We start from the raw sequence: 27,260 nt of genomic DNA, 5'->3' as shown, positions 1-27,260 counted from the left end.
AGAGGGTTTTGTATCCGGGATCATAAATTGCGAGTAACCGACTAATTGAATAGTCGGTGCATTTTGCATCAACTATTTGACTAGCTGATTGAGCGTCTTTGCCTTTGAAGTACAGAAACAGCCCTAGGCCTGTTGCTACACTTTAAAGGCAAAAGTGCCACATGAAGCTCCCCAGCTGACCCTAGGCTCCATGCAGCACTGCTTCTTTGAAATGCTGTCGCGGGAGTCCAGCATCAGGCTCCTCCCAGCGTTTCAAAGCGGCAGCGCTGCATGGAGCCTGGGATCAGCTGGGGACTCCATGTGGTGATGGAGTTTTGAAACTCCGTGAGAAGTCTGACACCAGGCTTCCATGGTGGCGTTTCAAAGCAACAGCGCTGCGTGGCACCCTGGGTCTCGCCCCAGGCTCCATGTGGTGCTGCCACTTTGAAGTACCCCCTTTCTGCCTCTTTCTTGTAGAGGCAGCAAAGGGGGGGAGTGACTAGTCGACAAGCTTGTCGACTATCCAATAAGTATTCATTCATCAGACAGTTGACTAGTCCTTCACGTCCCAATTTTGTATAAGAGTTACAATGAGTGTCTTTGATCATTTGGGAAAAAATTCCTTGTGCTCTTCATAAAGTCCAGGGATGAGTTATTGTTCTGGCCAACTTCAAACCTATCTACTAAAATAACACATCATGTTTTAATAAATACTGTGTTCTTCACTCACTCTTTTATTAACGTGTTTTCTATATACACAGTTGAGAATGAAAGGATAGAAGCCTAAGTTGGGGAAGACCTGGTGCTCAGCATAGTAGCATGAGAACGTCTTCCACTTAGGCAGGTAAGTGGCCCTGATGGATGGCTTCCTACTGCCTAAGAGAATCTGTTGGGCCTAGAGGGAGCAGTGAAGTTCTGTGACATTGAACCATGGAGCTTCCATGCCATGAGGTGCAGGGATGGAAGGTCTAGGTGTCAGATCTACAGATCAGGTACAGGTAAAGAGGGAGCTCTATGGGCAGTTCCACCAACATCTCGAGGAGTGACATGTACCAGTGCTGGTACAGCAGGACCACCTGGGTTCTCTCCTTGTGGATTCTTAAGATCACCCTGTGAATCACAGGAAGAGGGAAGGTGTACAATAGCTGCTCGTTCAGGGCAACAGGAATGCGTGTGTCAGTGAGCATGGGCTGTGGCCCCTGAACGAGCAAAAGGGCATAGGCCTATGACACTTTTTAAAGGACTTAAAGCCTTGCGGACTGGGCATGACCTGCCGAAGGCGCATGGTACGCCGCGGCGGGGAGTAACTAAACAGAAAATAACAAAAAAGTCTTTAACTTAATTTGCAGCTACTTAGCTGAAGACTGATTGAAAGACTGAGAAGAACAATGCTGAAGACAACGATTGCTGTAAAGAGCTGAGGGTTGTTCCAACAACTGTCATGGAGGTAAGAAGGAAGTGAGCGGGTGAAGGGGCAGCAGGGGTACATATGGGCCGGGGTACCGGTGCCACTCCAGGGGGCTTCCCTGCTGGCCCTAAGGGTACTGCTGAGAGAAAAACTTCCGACGGCACGTGCACGCTGCGCGTACACACCTAATTGGAATGCACATGAGTAATCACTTGAAGAAGAATAAGAAGTTTCCAAGTGTTTAAAGTGGACTATATAAAACTCCCAGAGGAGGAGAGCTTCTTGGCACAATGGAAATGACGTTGCATCTCCCTTCTTACTGACACAAAACATGGCAGTGGTATCATCTGTCAGAACTGTGACCTTCCATAGTAGAATGAAAAAGTCTGAAAGGCCAAACCAACTAACCTAAGCTCCTTAATACTGATGTGCAAAGGCATCTTGTCATCCAACTATCTGCTCTGGATCCACAGGTCCCGGTGGTGTGCACTCCCTCCTCCCCCGGAAGATCTGATTAATCTGTGACCAGCATAAGCTCTAGGTGGGGGTCTGAAAGAGTACCCGTGCACACACCATCAGGGCTCCACCCACCACCAGGGACTGCAGGACATTCATTGGAATGCTAAGTACCTGGGTCCATGCAGTCTTGACCTGGATGGTAGACTGTAGAAGGCCGTGCTTGGAATGGCCCGAGTCTCATTTTGGCACGTGGAACCATGTAAGTGCATGCTGACATGTGGCCAAGTAAGCTCAGGCATTTCCCGGCAGGGACAATTCCTGGAACAATGGTGCAGTGACTATATTAGTCAGCACATGGCCTGGAACCTGGTGTCCAGCAGAAAGGCTTTGCTGCTGTGGTGTCCAGGATAGCCCCAATGAACTCTATTCTTCGGGTGGGAACAAGTATGGACTTTTCCAGGTTGAGAAGGATGCCTAAACTCTGGAACCATGTCCCTGACAAGGAAACATGCATCCACCTTCTCCTTAGAACAGCCTGTCAGCAGCCAGTCATCATGGTACAGACGCACCTCAACTCTACTTTTGTGGAGAAATGCTGCCACTACTGCCATGTGCTTCATGAATTTGTGGATGGCTGTAGAGAGGCTGAAGGGAAACACTGTGAAGTTAATGTATCTGACTTACCACTTCCAACAAGCTTATGTCTCAGAGTTTGGGAACTGCAAATGTATAGCATAACTGTCACACTGTGTGTGGTGATCTGAAACGTCAAGTTTTGAAGGACAGGTACGAATGTCAGAGAGCAATCTGATGGTCCTGGGCTAATCATGTGATTTGAGGACCAGGCAGGTGCTCCAATAAGCTCTTCATCCTGTGTCTCAAGTTCCAACCACTAAGTCAGCTCTGCAAAAACATAGAATCATAGAATACTATGACTGGAAGGGACCTCGAAAGGTCGAGTCCAGCCACCTGCCCTCATGGCAGGACCAAATACTGTCTAGACCATCCCTGATAGACATTTATCTAACCTACCCTTAAATATCTCCAGAGATGAACATAAGAACATAAGAATGGCCTTACTGGGTCAGACCAAAGGTCCTTCTAGCCCAGTATCCTGTCTACTGACAGTGGCCAGCACCAGGTGCCCCAGAGAGGGTGGACCGAAGACAATGATCAAGCGATTTGTCTCCTGCCATCTCTCTCCAGCCTCTGACAAACAGAGGCCAAGGACACTATTTTATCCCCTGGCTAATAGCCTTTTATGGACCTAACCTCCATGAAATTATCTAGCTTCTCTTTAAACTCTATTATAGTCCTAGCCTTCACAGCCTCCTCTGGCAAGGAGTTCCACAGGTTGACTACATGCTGTGTGAAGAAGAACTTTCTTTTATTAGTTTTAAACCTGCTGCCCATTAATTTCATTTGGTGACCTCTAGTTCTTCTATTTAGGGAACTAATAAATAACTTTTCTTTATCGGCCCTCTCCACACCACTCATAATTTTATAGACCTCTATCATATACCCCCTCAGTCTCCTTTTTTCTAAACTGAAAAGTCCCAGTCGCATTAACCTCTCCTCATATGGGACCCGTTCTAAACCCCTAATCCTTTTAGTTGCCCTTTTCTGAACCCTTTCCAAGGCCAAAATATCTTTTTTGAGGTGAGGAGACCACATCTGTACACAGTATTCCAGATGTGGGCATACCATAGTTTTATACAGGGGCAGTAAGATATTCTGTGTCTTATTTTCTATCCCTTTCCTAGTAATTCCTAGCATCCTATTTGCCTTTTTGACTGCCGCTGCACACTGCGTGGAAGTTTTCAGAGAACTGTCCACGATAACTCCAAGATCCCTTTCCTGATTTGTCATAGCCAAATTAGCCCCCATCATACTGTACGTATAGTTGGGGTTATTTTTCCCAATGTGCATTACTTTACACTTGTCCACATTAAATTTAATTTGCCATTTTGCTGCCCAATCTCTGAGTTTGGTGAGATCATCTTGGAGTCCCTCACAGTCTGCTTCTGTCTTGACTATCCTAAACAGTTTTGTATCATCTGCAAACTTTACTACCTCACTGCTTACCCCTTTCTCCAGATCATTTATGAATAAGTTGAAAAGGATTGGTCCCAGGACTGACCCTTGGGGGACACCACTAGTTACCCCTCTCCAATCTGAAAATTTACCATTTATTCCTACCCTTTGTTTCCTGTCTTTTAACCAGTTCTCAATCCAAGAAAGGACCTTTCCTCTTATCCCATGGCCATGTAATTTACACAAGAGCCTTTGGTGAGGGACCTTGTCAAAGGCTTTCTGAAAATCCAAGTATACTATATCTACTGGATCCCCCTTATCCGCATGCTTGTTAACCCCTTCAAAGAACTCTAATAGATTAGGAAGACAGGATTTCCCTTTACAGAAACCATGTTGATTTTTGTCCAACAAATTATGTTCTTCTACATGCTTCACAATTTTATTCTTTACTATTGTTTCGACTATTTCGCCCGGTACTGAAGATAGACTTACCGGTCTGTAATTGCCAGGATTGCCTCTAGAGCCCTTTTTAAATATTGGTGTCATGTTGGCTACCTTCCAGTCATTAGGTACGGAAGCTGATTTAAAGGATAGGTTACAATCCTATTGATTCCGCAACCTCCCTGGGCAATTTATTCCAGTGTTTAGCTACCCTGACAGTTAGGAACTTTTTCCTAATGTCCAACCTAAACCTCCCTTGCTGCAGTTTAAGCCCATTGCTTCTTGTTCTATCCTCAGAGGCCAAGATGAACAAGTTTTCTCCCTCCTCCTTATGACACCCTTTTAGATACCTGAAAACTGCTATCATGTCCCCCCTCAATCTTCTCTTTTCTAAACTAAACAAACCCAATTCTTTCAGCCTTCCTTCATAGGTCATGTTCTCTAGACCTTTAATCATTCTTGTTGCTCTCCTCTGGACCCTCTCCTATTTCTCCACATCTTTCTTGAAATGCAGGGCCCAGAATTGGACACAATACTCCAACTGAGGCCTAACCAGCACAGAGTAGAGCGGAAGAATGACTTCTCATCTCTTGCTCACAACACACCTATTAATGTATCCCAGAATCATATTTGCTTTTTTTGCAACAGCATCACACTGTTGACTCATATTTAGTTTGTGATCCACTATAACCCCTAGATCCCTTTCTGCCGTACTCCTTCTTAGACAGTCACTTCCCATTTTGTATGTGTGAAACTGATTGTTCCTTCCTAAGTGGAGCACTTTGCATTTGTCTTTATTAAACTTCATCCTGTTTACCTCAGACCATTTCTCCAATTTGTCCAGATCATTTTGAATTATGACCCTATCCTCTAAAGCAGTTGCAACCCCTCCCAGCTTGGTATCACCTGCAAACTTAATAAGCTTACTTTCAATGCCAATATCTAAATCGTTGATGAAGATATTGAACAGAGCCGGACGCAAAACAGACCCCTGCAGAACCCCACTTGTTATACCTTTCCAGCAGGATTGAAACATGTTGTGGTATTACAATTCTTTTTTCTGACATTTCACTAGGGAACAGATTGGCCTGAGCCAGAGCTGCAAGACTTCAGGTAAAGTCTGGTAAATGGCATCAAATCACGTACATCAATGCCAGCACGTGGCCTACCACTGAAAGATAAGTGCTTATTGTTGAAGCTGGTTATGATAATCAGAGCATGAATGAAAAGCTTGTAATGAGTGGAACCTATCCTTGGGCAAGTATTCTCTCTTAGATCCAGATCAAGGATCTTATGAACTTATCATATGTGCGGGAGCAAATGACTTTTCACAATTCTCACTTTTTGCTCTACTGGACTTCCTAGTTAGAGCACATTACAAATTTGTTGCTGCCTTCCACTATGACATACCTGACAGTCAGTCAGTCATCCAAGTATGGGCAAATGCACACTGAGACAATTGCAAGGCATTGCATGAAGACCCTCTGGCGTATAGAGAACCCAAAGGCAGCGCACTTTACTGATAATTTGATCCCATTGTGATACCCATGTACTTACTACCTGTGGGCTTGATGAATGGCTACATGGTAACAAGCAACCTTTAAGAGCCGCAAACTAGTCTTGAACCTTACAAACTAAAACATTAAGGCTACTGCTACCACCCAGAATCTGAGGAGGTATATAAATTTTTCAGTCTCTTCAAGTCTAGGGTCAGACAAAAATTTACCTTTCTCCCCCCAGCCCTCTGTTCTTAAAGTACTAATTCAATAAAAAAAACCTTCTAAATATGCTCAGGGCTACGTCTACACTGAGCATTGTTGTGCAAGATGATATGCAAATGAGGCACGACGATGAATATCGCCGTGCCTCATTTGCATGCCTAATGAGCCGCCATTTTGCGGAAGGGGCTTTTGCCCAAGAAGGAGCTATCTATACTGCTCCTTCTTGCACAAAAAAACCCCTCTTGTGCAGGTGGCTCATCAGGTATGCAAATGAGGTATGTGCCTCATTTGCAGATCATCTTGCACAATAATGCGCAGTGTAGATGTAGCCTAAGTGTATCTCTTCCCCTGCGCCACTGATCAGACATTTCAGGTAATGGTAGCCATAAGTTAAAATGGGTAGTTTAATTACAGTCTTTAGAACTAGACTGAGGTCCCATGTTATAGTCGAATATCTGCAGTGTGGGAAGAGGTTTCCTATGCCCTTTAGGAATCTTCATATTGCTATATGGGTAAATACTGAAAATTTATCCAGGATATCCATCATGGTCGCAAAAAATTCTTAAAGCGAGCTAAGAGAAAAATTGAACTTTTTAACATCTAGTATCAAAGGGAGGAAGGAAGACAGAGCAACTTGTTTGGCACTGCACTAAATTTAGAATTCTTTTCACTTTTGTAGGTAAGTGTGATGAGTAATCAATTTCATACTGCGTAGAAACATTTCCTTTGCCTTCCTGAAGCAGCAGCTCTCTGTGTTGCAACCAGGAAGAAGCCAAGCCTGAAGCTGAAGGATCTGTAAGTTAGGGTGATGAATCTTAGGGAGAGCAGGTAAGGAATGGGTTGGAGAAGAATAGAAGGAGACATTGCTAGCTATGTAGCACTTTAAAGACTAACAAGATGGTTTATTAGATGATGAGCTTTCGTGGGCCAGACCCACTTCCTCAGATCAAATAGTGGAAGAAAGTAGTCACAACCATATATACCAAAGGATACAATTTAAAAAAATGAACAAATATGAAAAGGACAAATCACATTGCAGAACAGGAGGGGGATGCGGGGGGGGGGGGGAGGACCCCTCCTCTACCTACGGTGACATCTTTATGATCTGGACGCATGGCCAAGAAACACTGGAGATATTCCACAGAGATTTCAACAACCTACACCCCACCATCAACCTCAGCCTGGACCATTCTACACGAGAGATCCACTTCCTGGACACCACCGTACAAATCAACAATGGAAAATTAGACACCACTCTCTACAGAAAATCCACTGACTCATACAGTTACCTACATGCTTCCAGCTCCCATCCAGAACACACCACACGATCCATCGTCTATAGCCAAGCCCTTCGATACAACCGCATCTGCTCTAATCCCACTGACAGAGACCAGAAGCTTCAGGATCTCTACCAAGCATTTATAAACCTCAACTACCCACCCAGAGAAATAAAAAAGCAAATTGAAAGAGCCAGACGAATACCTAGAAACCATCTACTTCAAGACAGACCCAAGAAAACCAACAATAGAACACCACTTGTCATCACCTACAACCCCCAACTTAAACCTGTGCAACACATTATCAATAAACTACAGCCTATATTGGAACAGGATACCATACTCAAAGAGGCGCTGGGAGACAGACCCATAGTCTCCTATAGACAACTACCTAACCTCAGGATGATTCTTACCAACCACCACAGGACATACCACACTAATACCAACCCTGGTACCTTCCCTTGCAACAAACCCCGTTGCCAGCTTTGTCCACATATTCATTCTGCTGATACCATTATTGGACCTAACCAAGTGAGTTATAAGATCAAGAACACATATTCCTGCGCATCCAGAAATATAATCTATGCTATCATGTGCCGAAAGTGTCCGTCTGCTATGTACATTGGACAAACATCTCAGACACTTCGCCAAAGGATTAATGCCCACAAAACAGATATCAGACAAGATCACAAAGAGAAAACAGTTTCTTGCCATTTTAACCAGAAAGGACACTCTCTCAATGACTTAACCACCTGCATTCTGCTACAAAGACCTTTTACATCTGCACTTGAAAGGGAATCCTCTGAACTGTCATTCATGTTAAAATTCGACACTTTCCAAAAAGGACTCAACAAACATTTGAACTATCTCACCCATTACCAAGATAGTTTCCCCAATTATCACCTCTAATACCATTAACTCACAAACATCCCACTCTCCCTACCTCTAATATCAATTCACAGACACTTACCTTCCTTCCTCCCCCCCCCCTGCATCCCCCTCCTGTTCTGCAATGTGATTTGTCCTTTTCATATTTGTTCATTTTTTTAAATTGTATCCTTTGGTATATATGGTTGTGACCACTTTCTTCCACTATTTGATCTGAGGAAGTGGGTCTGGCCCACGAAAGCTCATCATCTAATAAACCATCTTGTTAGTCTTTAAAGTGCTACATTGTCCTGCATTTTGCTTCAGCTACCCCAAACTAACACGGCTACATCTCTATCACTATTGCTAGCTATGTGAGGCATGGGCACCACACTGTCTCAATTGAGCAGGTGCAATCAGTGTAACTCTTTTTCTGGCCTTATTGATAGACCTTCTATATCAGAGGGAATGTAAGAAAAGTGTATAGCAGTTCTCTGCCCCACTGAAGGAGGAAAGCATTTCCTAGGGACTGTTTCCCCAGTCTGTCTCTGGAGTAGTAGCGGGGACATTTCTTGTTCTGGTAAGGAGCAAGCAGATCTACGTCTGGGATTCTCCATTGACCAAGTATGCTGTGAAGCATTGCTGGGTTCATTTCACATTCATGATCATACCCAGTCCCACAATTACCAGAGGAATCTGCACCTTCCCTAACAGCCCAACTCTGTTTCATTAAAGATTTGAAAAGTGACCAAGACAACAACTTCTCTCTGGACATACATTTCTAACTACCTACTTCCAGTTATTTTTACTGGTTTAATTTACAAATAAATCAATATTAGAGAAAAATGAAGTTCTAATTTTTTAAAGATCTGCTCAGCATTATAGTAGAACAGAGTTAAGAACACCAGAATTATGAACTGATTGGTCAATCACACACCTCATTTGGAACCGGAACTACACCATCAGACAGTAGGAGAGATGAAACAAAAATAAAAACAAAAAGGCAAATAAAGTACTGTACTGTGTTAAATGTAAACTACTAAAAATAAAGGAAATGTTTTTAAAAAGTTTGACAAAGTAAGGAATTTTTTTTCCTATGATTGTTTCATTTAAATTAAGATGGCCAAAAGCAGCATTTTTCTTCAGCATACTAAAGTTTCAAAGCTATATTAGGGCAATGTTCAGTTCTAAACTTAAAAGAAGAAAACATTTTGTTGAGAGTTGTGAACATTTCAGAATCACAAACAACCTCCATTTCCAAGGCATTTGTAACACTGAGGGTCTACTGTACTTTCGTTTTCTGTTGCTGCAAAGTTAGCAAGATAAAGCCAGAGAGAAAATAAATGCTACTACTAATCACTCAGTCTAGAAAACTGACTATCCTTTTGAGGCTGCCCATAATCCCTCCTGGCACTCAAGGTATTTCAGCCAATGCTCAGGCTACATGGAACAGGTTGTGGGAAACAGAAGGGATAGCAAAAAACATGGTTTCAAACTTGACCTACTTTCAGAGAATAAAACATATGGAATGCCACATTGGATTACAATGATTTGGCCCATTACAGCCTTATGGGGCTGTATGATGCTGAGTGCAGTGTCAAGATCAGACAAGCGGAAAGCAAAGGCATAGTTTCAAAACAAAACTCGCACGCATGCCCTTCATGCTGAAAATACCCCTGACAGATTTCAGTTTTTTACTGAATCCCGAGGAAATTTAATACAAGTTCATGATATAACCAAATTCCCAAACATCACAGACTGATTCCCTGAGAGGAACTGTACATTAAAGTACTTTGCTCCCAACTGGCGAGCAACAAAATATATGCTCAATGAATGATAAAACCCTTTTTAGCATTTATGTAAGAAAACATGAGACTTAAGGATGGTGCCAAATATAAAAGATGTAAGGCATAAAATTGCCATGCTTTTAAAATCAGATAATGTATAAATACAGGAACATATATTTGTTATCAATGAGGCAGTTTATTTAAAGAATAAATCAACTCATCTTTGTAAAGGTAAAACAGAAAAGATTAAAATATTCTAGGGATGGTTTATTATTTACCTTTAAATGCACATTAACATTGATAGATGTTATATTTAAAATCAATGTTAAATATAGCTGAAGTCTTGTGCTTAATTACAACCAGTTACCTTAAATACAGTTTCAGTTTCCTCTCCCTACCCCAAGACATGCAACAATACATACTATTAAGTCAGATGAGCATTTGTAATGAGAATCGCCTCATCCCTTCAGCACGCTGTTTGTTTGGCCTTTGGCAAAACAGCATGCTACCACTTGGAAAGGCACATTCCACAACAACACATACCTGACAGACCAGCCATATCACAAGAAAAATGCAGAGACTGATAGACAAGAGTCCAGCTGGAAATCAATCTTTTAAAGCACGCTGAACTTGTGTTTATTTAAACGCATAATAAATGGATAACCAGCTCTTCCCTTTTTAATGAATAAGTTATCTTCTGAATCTATGATGTCCCTGAATTAGATGAATTTGATAATTGCCTGAGCAACACATGACATCACCATGTAACTAGCCAATTGGTTTGAGAGATTTGCTTTTTTCCCCTATATGAAATGTACAGTTTGTGATTGGGAGAGAGGAGGAAATGGGAAGTTGTGGTTATACTCTGAAGCTTCACCACCAATATTGCAGGATTCAGAGGTTCTACTTACATTCAGCCTTCAATGCTGATAGCAAGCTCCAGGAACAAAGGGAGGGTTTCTAAGCAATGCTACTAGAGTTACTTTTCACTGAAAGGGTCCAGAAATATTTTAATATTTTACTTAGGCTCTAAATGCAGTGCAGATTACTGTCCCATTTCCATAGTAGTTTTTCTCTCTCTCCATTCAAGTCATATGAAGGAACAGGAATATTTAAAAATTTAACCATCTATTGAAACACACTGAATCCCAGTATTATAGATGTTATCTAATGAGATCCTCCTAAGGAACTAAGGATTTAACCTTCTGACTCAAGGACAATATTTATGTAAACAAGCCTTGATGCCCATCTTGGAAAAGATTATTCCAATAGATTTTTACTTATACAAATAGCAGCTATTCAGAGATACTTGTATAAGCTTTTACACAAACTGCTCCACTGCTAATTGATAATGATCAACATATATATTCTAAGTGGAATAAAGCACAGCACTACTAATATTTAGACTGAGTAATCATTCAACAGCAGAGATGCAGGTTTAAAATCCAATGACAGAACAGCAGTGATGGAATTTTTATTTTTTTAAACACAGAAAAGTTTAAATGTAGAGTTATGGATCTTTGCTTATTTCAGTGCATGATTCAGATTAAAGAATGGAAACTACCATGAATTTCATATGAGCAACGCAGAAATCTATTTGTGCTATAGCTATTTGCTACACAAATTACTCATATTTTACTGTTTCATGTGCTCAACATCAAATTTTTTGTGTTTTCTTTTCCATGACTGACATCTAGTGGTAGCTCTTAAAGAGAGCCACTGAAGAATGCCATAATAGTTTTCACATAGACCAGTTTTATCTTGGATCAATAGTCTATTAAACAACAGTGTTTTCTCATAATTAGCCTGTCAATTCTGCAGTTAGAATAGTTCGTTATTGTTTTTTAAGAAGAAGAGTAGTATAATCATTGAATTAATCAATGGAATAAATGTAAATTAAGTGTTCCAGCAAATAGTTATCTACTTGGAGGATCCCTCCTAAGCAGTTTGACATACGATTATAAGGAGAAGGGTTCTTTACTAATATCTGAGATGTGAATGAATTGCCTTTTAATTTCAGGAGAAAGTAAAAATTTTTAAAATAAACTATTGTGATGGAATGATATTTTTAAAGTACAGGGTGACCTTCTCTAATCTGGTACCCTTGGGACCTGTCCGGTGCTGAACTACAGAATTTGCCAAACCATAGGAGGTCAATATTGCCTAGCAGCATTTCCAAAACTTCCACTGCTTACTGAACCCTTGGAAGACATTTAGGAGTAAATAAGAGCTTACTAATATCACAGAACACTGAGAACCAGGACGAGTGGCTGTAAAACTTAATAGGACCACAGGAAACTGGACCACACCCATGAAAGTGGTCATCCAGCTAACTAAAACCAGGCCTGATCACAGATGTTGCTGGAACCAGAAAGTGTCAGACTAGTGAGGTTCAACATGTAGTATCAATAGTCTCTACTCTCATTTAAAAGAGTTTAGGAGTTCATATCTAGGGATGTGAACAGGTAACTGGTTAACCAGATATCTGGTAAGCATCACCCTTAACAGGTGATGCTTACCAGGTACCAGTTAACTACCAGTTAATTCTTTGATAAGATAACGAGCCTTGTGGATAAGGGAGAAGCGGTGGATGTCATATACCTAGACTTTAGTAAGGCATTTGATACGGTCTCGCATGATATTCTTATTGATAAACTAGGCAAATATAACTTAGATAGGGCCACGATAAGGTGGGTGCATAATTGGCTGGATAACCGTAGTCAGAGAGTTGTTGTTAATGGTTCTAAATCCTGCTGGAAAGGGATAACAAGTGGAGTTCCTCAAGGGTCTGTTTTGGGACCCATACTGTTCAATATCTTCATCAATGATGTAGATATTGGGATAGAGAGTACGCTTATTAAGTTTGCAGATGATACCAAACTGGGTGGGGTTGCGACTTCTTTGGAGGATAGGGACATAATTCAAAATGACCTTAGCAAGTTAGAGAAATGGTCAGAGGTAAACAGGATGAGGTTTAATAAAGAGAAATGCAAAGTGCTCCGCTTAGGAAGGAACAATCAGTTCCATACATACAAGATGGGAAGCGACTGTCTAGGAAGGAGCATGGCGGAAAGGGATCTAGGGGTCATAGTGGACCACAAGTTGAATATGAGTCAACAGTGTGATGCTGTTGCAAAAAAAGCAAATATGATTCTAGGTTGTATCAACAGGTGTGTTGTAAGCAAAACTCGTGAAGTCATTCTGCCGCTCTACTCTGCACTAGTTAGGCCTCAGATGGAGTACTGTGTCCAGTTCTGGGCGCCACATTTCAAGAAAGATGTGGAGAAATTGGAAAGGGTGCAGAGAAGAGCGACAAGAATGATTAAAGGTTTAGAGAACATGACCTATGAAGCCAGGCTTCATGAACTGGGCTTGTTTAGTTTGGAAAAAAGAAGATTAAGGGGGGACATGATAGCGGTTTTCAAATATCTAAAAGGGTGTCACAAGGAGGAAGGAGAAAAATTGTTCCTCTTGGTTTCTGAGGACAGGACAAGGAGTAATGGGCTTAAAGTGCAGCAAGGGAGGTTTAGATTGGACATTAGGAAAAAATTCCTAACTGTCAGGGTGGTCAAATATTGGAATAAATTGCCAAGGGAGGTGGTGGAATCTCCCTCTCTGGAGATATTTAAGAACAGGTTAGATAGACATCTGTCAGGGATGGTGTAGACGGAGCTTGGTCCTGCCTTGAGGGCGGGGGGCTGGACTCGATGACCTCTTGAGGTCCCTTCCAGTCCTATTATTCTATGATTCTATGATACCCGGGAGTAGCTCACCACCTGTAGGCTACTCCAACCCCACTGGTCCTGCATAGGGCAGCCAGAGATCAGCTCCCAGCCTGCATAGGGCCAAAAGCGGCAGCTCCACCCACTTTCTCCAGGCTAGAGAGCCTCCCCTCCCTGAGCAGGCAGGTGCTTCTCCAAGTGGGCTGGAGTGGCCCCCTGTGATCTGTTAATCAGTTAAACACTGCATTTAATCGGTTAACCAATTACACAGGATTTTACAATCCTATTCAAATCGCAGACCTTTCTTCCCAGGATCTCATTTGCCAAAAGAAATGGCTCAGTGAGGAAAGTAATATCTAGATTTCTTGAAATCATAGTTTCAAAGTCTTGTCAGAATTAATTCCACTGCCTTCATTATAATAGAAAAATGAAATAACATACTATTTCTTGTGCATGAATCATTGATGAGACCTTAGTAGAATAGTCTATTCTGAGAAGACACGAAAGATTCTATGGAACTTTCTTCAAGAATTGAGAAAGCCAAGACCCAGAATAAGACCTCAAGTGCACAGGGAAATTGGCCAGTGTAGATGTTGCAGAATAAGGTAAATTTACCATGTGGGCACTACCGCAGAATAGAAGTCACTTTTATTCTGGAATAATTCCTATGTTTTGTGAACTGACTTATCCACAGCCAAAATCTGGGTGCAGTTCAGCTTGGAGTGTGTACATCCAGGGTTAAGACAGGCTTGACTATTTTCAGTGTACTTTTCTTTTTTGTAAGAACATGAGGTAAAGGATGTACTCTCTAGTTTACTCCAGATCTCTTGGTTTGTTAGGTGTTCCATGCACATTTTCTGCATTTAATTTTATTTTTATACCTTGATTATGTAAAATATTTCTGAGTTGTATTTTTTTAAGATTAAGTTAGTCCCCAATTCCTAATCAAATTAAACAGTTTGTATGGAAAGTTAATTAAGTTGTTAATTAATGGAAAACAGAAAACAATTTTCAGAGTTGGGTACAATGCCCAGTGTAAACTCGAGCACTATCGCACCACCAATCTCAGGCTTTGTATACACTACACAATTTTTAGCAACACAGCTGTGACACTACAGTCATGTTGCTAAAAGAGATACACAGTAGCTGCTATGTATCGGCTTTTTTGACAACACTTCCACCAACCCATCTCTTCTCCCCCCACCCTTTGCTGAGTGGCATTAGCTTGGTCAGCAAGACAGCATTCCTGATGACAAAGTGCTGTTCACATAAGCACTTGTCTGTCATTAGAAAAAATTATGCCTTTTAAGGTAGTGTGTGCTTGTGATTTTAACTCCTCGAAAAATAAAGTTTGATCATTCAGTTGCCAGTGTAGACATAGCCTTCATTACATTATATTTATATTCAAGTGCACGCAATCTGTGCCTTCAGGTTTCAAATTTTGAAATAAAAATACTCCTGTAGTACTAAAACTCCACCTGTAGAGGTCATTCATTTACAACCTGACATTGCAGACCTAGGGAACTACTCATCACAACATCAGAGAAACAATTATTGTAATTTTTCTTTGCATAGCCCCAGATACACAGTTCCTTCTTTTCTGTACTGTACACAGTATCAACCAAGATCTTCAAATCTTAATCACTGGTATTACCTTGTAACATTAATACAGTAAAATCTGCACTATTTGGAACTTAACCATCCGGAAAAACTATTGAAACTGGCAATTTTTTTTTTTCTTGGCATCAAAAAAGGAAACTGGTCCTGTAAGTGCTCCTCAGATGAGCGTGCAGCATGTATCTGAGAAAGGGGCGAACGGCAGCCGGAAGCAAGCATCTCGGCTCCCTCCGCGGCTCTTGACACCCCCGGCAGGCCAGCTCCCTCCGTGGCTCCCGCCTCCCCCTTCGGCAGGTTTCTCCTTCCCGCCCCCCGCCAGCAGGCCACATCCCAGCCCCCACACGGCTCTTGGCCCCCTCCTCCATCTGGATAACACAGGTTTTACTGTACATTTCTTTCCTTTCAAAGATGTATAAAAATGTCTTCATTCTATTAGTGTTTTTTGACACAGTCATGGGAAAGTTAACAAGAAATTCACATAAAGAAAAACACAAGACAACTTGCTAAAAATTTCTCAAGGTGCTTTAGATGGCTCAGTGATTTAGAATGGGATAGAGACTTTCATCCCTGATTTAAATCAAGATCTAGATTTAACAATTTCTCTCATTTGCTTCTATTTGAAATAAATTGATGAGTTTGTATATTTCCTAAGGAATGGGTACCTGTCCAATGTTATAGAGCCCACAACTTTACTCTTAGAAGCGACACCTTCATAAAAGGGATGAGATGGGAAAGCTTGCCATTTCTATGGCTAAATTTTGTACTCCTCAGTGCATGGATTGCTTTACTCGCCTTGTAAAGTGCTATGCATATTTATTGTTTTTCAGCAGTAATACAGGATTTTCTATTTCAGGGCTGTCAGTCTAGCACCTTTAAATGAGCACTAAGATCTTCCCCTCCCCCCTCCTTTAAAAAAAAAAAAAGAAGAGAGAAACTCTTTCACATCTTATTGAAGGATTAGGTCAAAAGAAATCTGAAGAGGTTCAACAAGGACAAATGTAGAATCCCACACTCTGGATGGAAGAATCTTAGGCACTGTTATAGGTTAGGGACTGGCTGGCTAAGTACAAGTAGTGCAGGAAAGTTCCTAGGAATTACAGTAGACAAGAAGTTGGATATGAGTCAACAGTGTGCTCTTCTTCTCAAGAAGGCTAATGCTCAGTAGTAGGAGCATTGCCAGCAGATTAAGGAAACTGATTATTCCCCATTATTCAGCCCTGGAGAGGCCACAACTGCAATAGTGTGTCCAGTTTTGGGCTCCCCACTGCAGAAAGAATGTGGACAAATTGAAGAGGGTCCAGTAGAGGGCAATGAAAATTATTAGGGTGCTGGGGTACATAATTTATGAGGCGAGGCTAAGGGAACTAGGCTTATTTAGTCTCCGGAAGAGCAGAATGAGGGAGGACTTTATAGCAATCTTCTACTACCTAAAGGAGGGCTCCAAAGAGGATGGAGTCAGGCTATTCTTGGAGTGGACATAAGCAGCCAGTCTTCTAGGTAGGGATAGACATGCAGATCTCTCCTTTGAAGGAATGCTGCCACTACTGCCATGCACTTGATGAACACCCTTGGGGCTGTGGAGAAGCCAAACGGTAGTACTGTAAACTGGTAGTGGTCCAACCCTACTGTGAACCGAAGATATTTCCTGTGGTGGGATGATTGAGATATGGAAGGACTCATCCTTCAAATCAAGGGCGGCATACCAGTCTCCTAGATCGAGGGAGGGGATGATGGAGGCTAACGTCACCATCCTTAACTTTGACTTCCTCATGAAGGCGTTGAGCTCTCTGAGGTCTACGATGGGGTGAAGACCCCCTTTGGATTTTGGGATAAGGAAGTACCAGGAATAGAACCCCTTTCCCCTGAATGCTGGCAGGACCTACTGCACCGCCCCCAGGGACAACAGCGAGGAGACCTCCTGCCTGAGCAGGGTCTCGTGAGAGGGGTCCCTGAAGAGGGATGGGGTACGGAGATGGGGGGGGGTGGGCGGGAGGGTAAGGAATGGGATAGAATAATCTCCTTTGCACTGTGTCTAGAACCCAACTATCTGTGGTAATGGAGCACCAGGCAAGGTAAAAAAGGAGACAGTCTGTGACAGAAGGGTCGATCTAGAGATGCGGCTGGTATTCCGTCCTCAGGCGTAACTTCAAAACCCTGACTTGGGGCCCTGGGACTTGCTGGTGGGGGGTCCCTGGTTTTGCTCAAGGGGTCCTTGTGACTTCCTCCTAGCCCCCCTGGTGGTGGTAGCCCTAGACCACCTCCTACTGTCGAACCTCGGGCCTTGCTGATAAGCCCTCTGTGGCCTTTGGTTGAGGGGACGATGCTGCGGGGCCGGGGTATGGATACTGAGGGACTTTAACATTGCCCTGGAGTCTTTAAGGCTATGCAGCTTGCCGTCCATTTGCTCTGAGAATAGTCCGGAGCCCTCAAAGGGGAGGTCCTGCAGGATCACCTGGACCTCCTGAGGGATGCTGGAGCCATGAGCACCTACGCATGACTATGCCTGTGGCCATGGATCTAGACGCTGGGTCCACAGAATCAAGGGCAACCTGCAGTGCTGTTCTGGAGACTATTTTCCCCTCCTCCGTAAAAGTGGCAAATTCTTGTTGGGAGGCCTAAGGAAGCTGGGCCTTGAATTTGTCCACCACCACCCAGGAGTTATATACGTATCTACTGAGCATCACCTTCTGGTTTGCGATCCTCAGCTGCAGACCCGCTGTAGCATAGGCTTTCCTCCCCAACAGATCTAGCTTCTTCAGCTTTTTACTCTTCGGAGTGGGTCCCCACTGCCCCTGACACTCTCTCTGGCAGGAGACCTGGACCACCGCCATACCTGCTGGTGGATGGGCAAAGAGGTGCTCGTGCACAGATTGGGGCACAAAATACTTCCTTTCCACCCCCTTTTGAGTCGGGGGAATGGAGGCTGGTGTCTGCCACAAGGTCTTCATTATCTTTGCCACCGTTTTATTCAGCGGGAAGGCAATTTTAGCTGGGGCATCAGCTGTGAGGATGTCCACCATCAGATTGGCCTCCTCTTTAACCTACTTGGCCTGTATCCCTAGGTTTTGTACAAGGCGTTTGAGGAGCTCCTGATGGGTCCGCATGTCCATCGTAGGCACGCTCGGAGACGGGTCAGCCAAGGCCTCGTCCGGTGACAAGGATTCTGGTAGTTGGGGCTGAACCGTGACTGTATTGATGGGTTCCACTCTGGCATCCAGGCTCTGTGTAGGGCCCGCTGGTGGTGGTTGACGGGTTGGATGAGCAGATTCTCCCCCCAACCTGGGGGGGGGGGGGAGGGGAGGTGGGCTAGCTCTGGTCTCTGAGCCTGAATCCCTGGTATGGGGAGAAGGGATGGGAGCTGAAGAAGCAGACCTGCAGCTGGAATGTATCGAAGTCATAACCGATCCTAATCTTGATTAGTCAGGACCCTGGACCTGATGATAGGCCCAAGGTGTCCAGAAGGGCCACTGCATAAGTGGTTGCCACTGTGCGGGCCAAGTCTGGGTCATAGATGGGCTATGTGGCCTTAAACGGTGCCAAGATGGGGACCGGTGATCCGATCTGGAGTGGTGCTGGAGTGTCAATCTGTGGGAAGAGCGAGTCACCCCCGAAGCGACTGACCATTGTGAAGAAGCTGCCGAGGTCAAGGACTCAATGTCAGATTCTGAGGAATATTCCGACATGGACCACGGCAGTGCTGAAGACACCTGTTCTCCCTGCTGTGTATGGCGAGCCATAGACGCCGGTTTCCCTCTATGGGCAGTACTAGCAGTGGCGGCATAGCATGGGATTCCGGTGCCAGGTGACATGGTGCCAGCAAATACGGTACCGGTTCCACGGGGAGAGTCGTCCTTCCCCACGTTGCCTTCTGCGCTGGCGGTGCTGTAACTAGCGGTGTGGCTGTGCCGGGCTCTTGCCTGGGTGACAGCCTCGGCAGCACCAGCTGTGGTGCTGGGACTGGCTTAGCCATCTGGCTCTCGCAGCACGCGTGCTCCTCTGTGCCATGCAGTGTCGGGTTGGGGAGGCCGTGAGCGCTATCAGCTCCCAGGCCGCTGTGAATGTTTCGGGTGTGAATGGCGGGGAGGGGGCGGGGAGGGACACAACTATTAACACTCTTAACACTATCAACTTCTAACTACTTCTAATTAGTGAACTATTTACATAAGAAAGGGCACACTTGCAAAGGCAAGCACAGTGTTCCAGCAACCGCCACGGGCAGAAAGAAGGAACTGAGGGGGTGGAAGGTCAGTAGGGGATTATATGCACAGATATACCTGTGCCACTCCAGGGGGCTCTCCGTTGGCCCAACGGGTACTGCTAAGGGCAAAAAAGCTTCTGGAACTTGCGCATGGGGCGCGCACACACCTAGACGGAATGGACATAAGCAAGCACTGGAAGAACAACAGACAATATCAGAATTGCCCTGAATCTCACTAAAAAGAACTTAAAATTAGATGTAGATGGGTCAGTGACATATAAATCGTCTTGTAAAAAATGTGAACCAAGTATAGACACACAAAAATGTTTAACCGCATTTTGATGAGTGGACAAATTTTACACATAAACAGCTCATCAAGAGATGAGACTATAAAAGTCGTCAGCCCTAAAGAACAGCAGGAAGTTAGGCAAAGATGAGTTACCAATTAAGAGATGAAAACACTCAATTGTGTGACCATGCAAATATTACTGAATTGAAGTCTCCCAGGAATTGAAATCAACACTTAACATTTGAAATAAGCAGATATCTAAAATGCAATTAAATTCACCAATTTAATTAGTTCACTAGTGAGCATGTTTTTATAGTGTTACTAGTAAGAACTCTGTCAAATAAAGCTGAATAAAAGAACTGTCAACTTCTGGTTCAGGCACTAGACCCAGACCATCAAGGCAATTCCCAGCTTTGCCACAGACTTTCCATCTGACATTGGGAAATGACTTAAAAATCCCTCAGTGCCACACTTCTCTCTATATATTCAACTATCTCCCTACATACTTATTCCTTAAATAAAATAGTTTAATTGGCAATTAAGAGACTTCTTGACACTACTCCCAACACTGATCAGACAGAACAGATGCAAATAATGTTTTCCCCAGGATTCAAACACTTTCTTGATGAGGCATCAAAACTAAGAGGTAAGATTCACTTTTTCTCCATCTGGTGCCAGGGGTATTTTTTTTTCAGCATCCCTAGCTGAGAGAGAGCTAGTATTCCTGAGCCTGCGCTGGCACAAAACCACATAAATATGGAGGTACAATACAATATGCTTTATGCCCTAACTTATATGACTGCAAGACACACAAGCTAAAAGATGGAGGGTTTGTAGTGCACACCCCATTTCCCAGAATCTTGAAAAGATGGTAAAAGATGTTGCTTATTTTGAAGATAAACCATCTGGTTGAGAAAAGATCCTAAAACAACTGTCACAGTAGCCACACATTTTTGGAGTATAGCAAAGACCAGAAATAATCAGTTTTCTCTTTGTTTAGGTCTTCCAAAGAGTTTAAGAAACACTGCCCTAAAGCATCATTATCCTTTTAAATAGCTATCAATGATTATATGCTCAGAGTCCACATTGCTTTAAACAAAAGCCATTTCAATGAGCTTTCTTCAAGTTATCTTCTTATTCATTCACTGTTAATTAAGTCACAGATTGCATTAGGCTATTGAATGAGTAATGCAGAAGCAAAAGACTCCTTTACCTGTTTTCTCCCTGGCAAGATACTGTAAAAAGTGGATCTTAATGAAAAAAATAGTTAATCAGGAGAATATCTACTCTGTTATACCCTCTGAAGATTAAAAGTTATACAATTAGTGAGAGAAAAGGTAGGTGAGGTAACACCTTATATTGGACTAGCTTTTGATGGTGGAAGATTAGAAACTCAAAAGCTTTATCTTCCACTAATCAAAAGTTAGTCCAATAAAACATATTTTTTCATCTATTTTGTGACCAACATAGTTGCATCAGCACTACAAACAACCATGAATAAGGGTAAAGAAGACTGTCTGAGGCTAAGAATCTAAGTATTTCCCAAGGAGCGTTGTACATTTCTTAAATTCAAGGGGCTTTTCTTTCAATACACAATTAATGCTAGCTTAACAATATTCTTCCATGTACTATCTCTTTAAAAGCTTGCAGTTATTTCCCTTGGCCAAATCTCTCCCTGCCAATGCATGATAGATAAGTCATAATTCTTACCTACAGCCAGTGCTGCTCTCTGTTTTTGGCCCTCCGTCTGTAAAAAAATAAACACACATACATTAGGAATTAATGTATTTTTCTGCACCTAGATTGTATAAAGCATTTTAATAAATATTAAATGGTTTCAAAGCCTAAGTTTAAGATTTTAAACACATTCTATCTTTTTTTTAAATATTATTTTATTTATCCATTTCATTCACTGTACTATTCTTTTGAAACCACTGGTGTTGAATACATTCAGCTATGTGCTGTATTGAGACCTTTATCTTTTACAGCTGTAGGGTTTTTTTAAATGAAGGACTCAATACCACATTCTAATTCATTTTGCTGATATACATCAGAATATACTATGTATTTTTGATTATTTTGCAACTTGGATTAAAAAAATTAGTGGAAACTGCTAGTTTTAATCTCGCCATTGGTATACATATGCTGTCATTACATTAACCACTCGGCTCCCAAATAAAAGCAAAAGTTTTCAATTACTGCAAGAGATTGAGATGCTTTAAATGACACTAAATATCATGAGATTCTTCTGGAAACAGAACATCAGACGGTCTGGCTCCAGTGCTCAGAACATGCTTCTTTTAGGCATCTGCACGTGTGATAAATTCAAAAAGTTACATCTGTGCAGCACAGAAAACCACCTGGCTCCTGCACAACTCTAGTCTATGTAACCCATTACTTTCATTAGCTATCACACAAGTATTTTTAGGATAATATAAAAAAGAAACATTAGTAAAATATGTTAACATGCCTCAAAAGAAAGAAGGGAATGGCACGGAATCCAATGCAGCTCCCAAGCTACAATCTTTTCTACTGATTACAGTACCAAAAAAGCACGTACTGTAGTACCGGGAAAGATAGGGAGGGAGGAGCCCCAGCTAGTCCTCTACCCCCACAGCGGTATCCAGGCCCACATGGACCATCAGATGACTAGAACTGATGGGGACCACCAGTCATCAAGTCCAGTCCCCTGCACTCACAGCAAGACCAAGCACCATCTAGATCATAGGTTCCCAAACTGGGTGTGCGCGCCCCTCTGGCGGGGGGCGGAGGTGAAAGTGAAGAAATTCCAGGGGGAGGGAGGGTGCGAGGTGACCCAGCCTCCCCTCCCCCCATCAAGTTTTGCTGCCCTGTTCAGTTCTTTTTTTTTTGCTCAACAAGTTTTGCTGCTATGGGGGGGGAGGGGGGGAAGGGAGGGGGAGGGTTTTTCAAAAATCAAAAGGGGGGGGGGCATGATGCCCAAAAATTTGGGAACCACTGATCTAGATCATCCCACACAGGTGTTCATCTAATCTGCTCTTTAAAATCTCCAATGATGGAGATTCCACAACGTCCCTAAGCAATTTATTCCCCAGTGCTTACTAACCCTAGCAATCAGCTCTGAATACATTTAAAAGGCAGAGGTGCACCTGGGACTAGGCACGAGCCAGGAAGCAGCGGATTCCCGGCTCGCGCCCGGTCCCCACTACCCCACTGCCTCCCCTGTTCCCTGCGGAGACAGTGCTGGGGGGAAACTGGCTTTTAAGCCGGCTCCCCCCAGCACCAGCTCCTGCTCCCCCACCCCTTGCTGCCTGGGGAGAGAAGTGACTAGTCAAAGGACTAGTCGACTATCCAATGAGCTTTTGTTTATCGGATAGATGACTAGTCACTTACATCCCTAGTACACATAGGCAGTGTTTAATACGTTAGAGCCCTGATCACTGACTCTTTGGAGTACCATCCACTCTTTCCTCTGATGATCAGCTACTGGCTCCTACCCACTCTTTCACAAATAACCAATAGCAGCTGCTTTCCCCACTATCTCAGTTGAATATTCCATGTTAACTGCCCTGAGAACCGTCCCTAAGAGGGTGCAGTGCCTGAAGCAACCCTCTCCCATCCAATCCCCCAAGTATGGGGCAAAGGGCAACTTCCCTGCCACCATCCTCACCTCTGCTCTGCCTCTGTTCCACCATGTCATGCCCCTGCTCCACCAATTCCCTAAGACCCACCCCTGCTCTGCTTCCTAGTCCCCTCCCCCAAGCAACGCAGCTCAGGGGATTATGGAGCTTGACACACAGGGGCAGGAGGGTAAGTTCTACTGTGGCGGGTCGGATGCGCCCCCTCCGGCAGCCGACGGGCCCGCGCTGAACCCAGTGGACAGTGGCAGGGCGGCGCGAGGGCAAAGCGCCGCGAAGAACCCCGGGCGGACAGCAACGGGGCCCACGATGGGCGGACGGGTGGAGAGGCAGCGACGGGCCAGATGGGAAATGACCGGCGTGACGTCACTCGTGAAGTCATCCCCCCACGACCCGGAAGTAACGCGGGGAAATGGCGTCGGGGGGAATGCTCTTGGGGAGGGAATTTAAAAGGAAAGGCTGGGCCGAGAGAGGGGGAGGACTCCCGGGGGTGCGGGAAACGGGGTCGGCAGCCAGCAGAGCTCCTCGGGCTGTGGAGGCCTTGGGGTGAGGCATAACCTCGGGGTCCCCAGACCACGCGTCTACCAACGTGGGGGGGAAGAAGTGGCCCAGGGCAGGGGAGTGGACCTCGAGAGCGGGGGAGTTTAGGGGTTTCTTGACCCCCTCCGCTAGGTCCGGACGTAAAGCCGGACTTTAGGGCCCTGGGTCGGGGTTCGGAGCGAGGGCGGGCCCAAACCCCCTTCCCCCAGCGGGCTATCAGGTCAATTGATGTTCGTTGGGTCGGGGGATAGTTAACCTCGGCGTACTTATAGCGAAAGTGGACGGTAATAAACCGGTAAGAAACTTAACAGACTAAGGGGGTTTGTTAAGGGGCACGACCGGGTGACTTCGGGTACGAGGAAACCCGCCAACACGTGGTGGAGAACGTGGGCACATTCCGACCCCGACACAGGGGTCTAGAGGGAAGGGGTGCAATTAACACTATCCTTGTTAGTAGGGAAAAAAAATGGAAGTGAATAAGATTCTGGAATGGCTAATGGAAAACCAAAAGCAGCAGCAGCAACAACAGACACAAGCGCTACAACAACTCCTTACTCAGTTCCAAGACCGGCAGGACCAAATGTTGAGGGAACTGAGAGGGACTCCTACTGGGGTAACGGCGGAGGGAATAGGAAATCCACTAGGAGGAGAAGGAGCCGCGGCGTGGGATCACAGTTGCCCATACGTCTAACGAAATTAGGACCGGAGGATGACCCAGAGGCGTTCCTGATTACTTTCAAAAGAGTGGCGACCGCAGCCAAGTGGCCACAGGAACATTGGGCGACACTCCTGGCCCCCTACCTTTCGGGACCAGCGCAGCTAGCGTACCGGGGTATGTCTACCCGCGATGCACTCTGTTATTACAAGGTCAAGGAAGCTATCCTAGACCAGCTAGGGGTAACCCCAGAAACGCATCGCCGCCGATTCCGAAAGGCCCGGTACAACCTACACAAGCGACCACGCGCAGTGGCCCAACGTGTAAAGGAAGCAGGAATGAGGTGGCTGGAACCCGAGGCAAAGATGGGCGTACAAGTGGCTGATTTAGTGATCCTGGAACAATATGTACGGGTCCTACCTGCCGAGGGTCAACAAGGGGTGTGGCGCCATTTGCCCGAAACACCGGAAGAAGCGGTCACTCTAATGGAACGCTTCCTCGCAACTGAGGGAACGGAAGGGAAGGGAGCGTCCAGGACCCCACGGGAGGCTAGGAAGAGTGAGCATACGGCCCAAAAGCCTACGACCAAACCGCCGTTAGGCTTATTCCCGGAAAGAAGGCTGGCTCCACGGTGGAGCAGGCCTACCAGCAGGGCGGAGACCGTGCGGGAACCAGATACCGAGCCGGGACCCTCCCGTCAGGCAGAGGTGGCCCACACGATCAGTGTGGCCAAGAGGGGCATTATAAAAAGGATTGCCCCCTCATGGATTGTACCTTTGGACAGCGCCGTGGGGACAAGGCAAGCCGGGGAGAGACGAGCCACGCCCAGGTAACGAAGGAAATCAAGGTAAACGGGAAGTGGGTGGAGGCGGTATTGGACTCAGGCTGTGGGCAGACCCTCATCCGGAAGGAAGTGATATTCCCTGCCACGGCAAAAAGCCCCCCCGTGTCCCTCCGCTGCATCCATGGGGACATACACTCTTACCCCACAATTCGAGTGAAAATAGAGGATGGGGACCTAGCGGAGCTATGTACCGTGGCCGTAGCACCTAAGTTAGCGTACCAGGCCCTGTTGGGGAGGGATTGGCCCGGTTTAAGGCGGTTATTGGGACAATGGGGGGACGAACAGGCGAGGGGGGAAGCTGAGGACTCAGAGCTGGGGACGCTGGTAGCCCATGGGGAGGAGGCTGAGAGCCTGACTTCAGCAGGGCAACAGGAACAGGACCAGACGCAGGCGACCCTCCCCCTAGAACTAGATGAAGGAGATTTCCTCACCTTACAACGCGAGGATCTGGCCCTGAGGGGAGCCTGGGACCAAGCGAAGGGGGAGGAAGACAACCGGGAAGGGAGACAACCGGAACAGAACTCGGGACCTAGATACGAGGTAAGCAACGACCGTCTATATCGGGTGGCCCCTGGAGACCTCCCCGGAGAGGAAAGGCGGCAGTTGTTAGTTCCCTGCCCCTATCGATGGAAGGTCTTGGAGTGGGCACATGAGCACCCCTGGGCGGGACACCTAGGAACGGATAAAATGCAGCAGAGGGTACTGCAACATTTCTACTGGCCCGGGGTGTACCAAGAAATTAAGAACTTTTGTGCATCCTGTCCTAATTGCCAGACGTCAAGGTACCCCCAGCCCCCTGATCCCACTCCCCGTAGTTATAGAATCACAGAACTGGAAGGGACCTCGAGAGGTCGAGTCCAGCCCCCTGCCCTCAAGGCAGGACCAAGCTCCATCTACACCATCCCTGACAGATATCTATATCCAATAATTAGTCAAATAGTTGGGACCCCGTTTGAGCGAATAGCTCTTGACCTGGTGGGACCACTTGAGAAATCAGGGCGCGGGCACATCTATATACTCGTCATAGTCGACTATGCCACCCGCTGCCCCGAGGCCATCCCCCTGAAGAAGGCGACGGCCCCGGTAATTGCCAAGGAATTAGTGAAGTTGTTTTCCTGGGTCGGGCTACCCAAAGAGCTATTGACTGATCAAGGGACAAACTTGACTTCGAAAACCATAGTTGATTTGTGTAAGGCATTGCAGATTAAAAAGCTGAGAACGGCAGTTTACCATCCCCAAACGGATGGCCTGGTGGAACATTTCAACCGGACCCTGAAGGGAATGCTGCGAAAGTTCGTTCAAGATGACCCTCGGGACTGGGACAAGCTGCTGCCAGCATTAATGTTTGCCATACGAGAGGTACCTCAAGCGTCATTGGGGTACTCCCCCTTTGAGCTATTGTATGGGCGACGGCCACGGGGAATTTTGGATCTAGTGAAGGAAGGGTGGGAGGCAGAAGTATCCCCAGCCCTGGGGGCGCCCAATATGTGGAAAAACTGCGGAAGAATTTACACGCCCTGGCAGACTGGGCCCAGGGAAATTTATGGAAAGCCCACGAGAGCCAGAAAACATATTATGATAGGAAGGCCCAGCCAAGGGAATTTGAGCCGGGCGAACAGGTACTCCTATTGCTCCCGGTGGGTGACTCCAAATTATTAGCCCATTGGCAGGGACCTTTTCGCATAGTGAGGAAAGTAGGACCGGTGGATTACGAGGTGCGGGTAAATGGGAATCGGTGAGAGACCCAAATTTACCACCTGAATTTATTAAAAAAGTGGAACCAGTGGGAAGCCCTTTTAATTGAG

The 27,260-nt window shown here is 45.0% G+C and overlaps 1 protein-coding gene across 4 annotated transcripts in view; it reads right to left on the bottom strand.

Annotated features, from left to right (window-relative positions):
* CYRIB (CYFIP related Rac1 interactor B) overlaps positions 1-27,260 on the bottom strand; it is a 146,593-nt gene that overhangs the window by 44,247 nt on the left and 75,086 nt on the right. For 3 of the 4 annotated variants that reach the window (XM_025184920.3, XM_025184919.3, XM_025184918.3), the window contains exon 3: positions 21,510-21,546. The gene's annotated coding sequence lies outside the window, so the exon portion shown is untranslated. The remainder of the gene's footprint in view (positions 1-21,509; positions 21,547-27,260) is intronic. The other variant, XM_006123559.5, reaches the window with a different exon arrangement.

Source organism: Pelodiscus sinensis, chromosome 2 (genome assembly GCF_052426305.1).
Source record: "Pelodiscus sinensis isolate ZL-2025 chromosome 2, ASM5242630v1, whole genome shotgun sequence".
Classification (NCBI taxonomy): domain Eukaryota; kingdom Metazoa; phylum Chordata; order Testudines; family Trionychidae; genus Pelodiscus; species Pelodiscus sinensis.
Note: the sequence above shows the minus strand (reverse complement) of the source record. Positions and strands in the feature narration are given on the sequence as shown.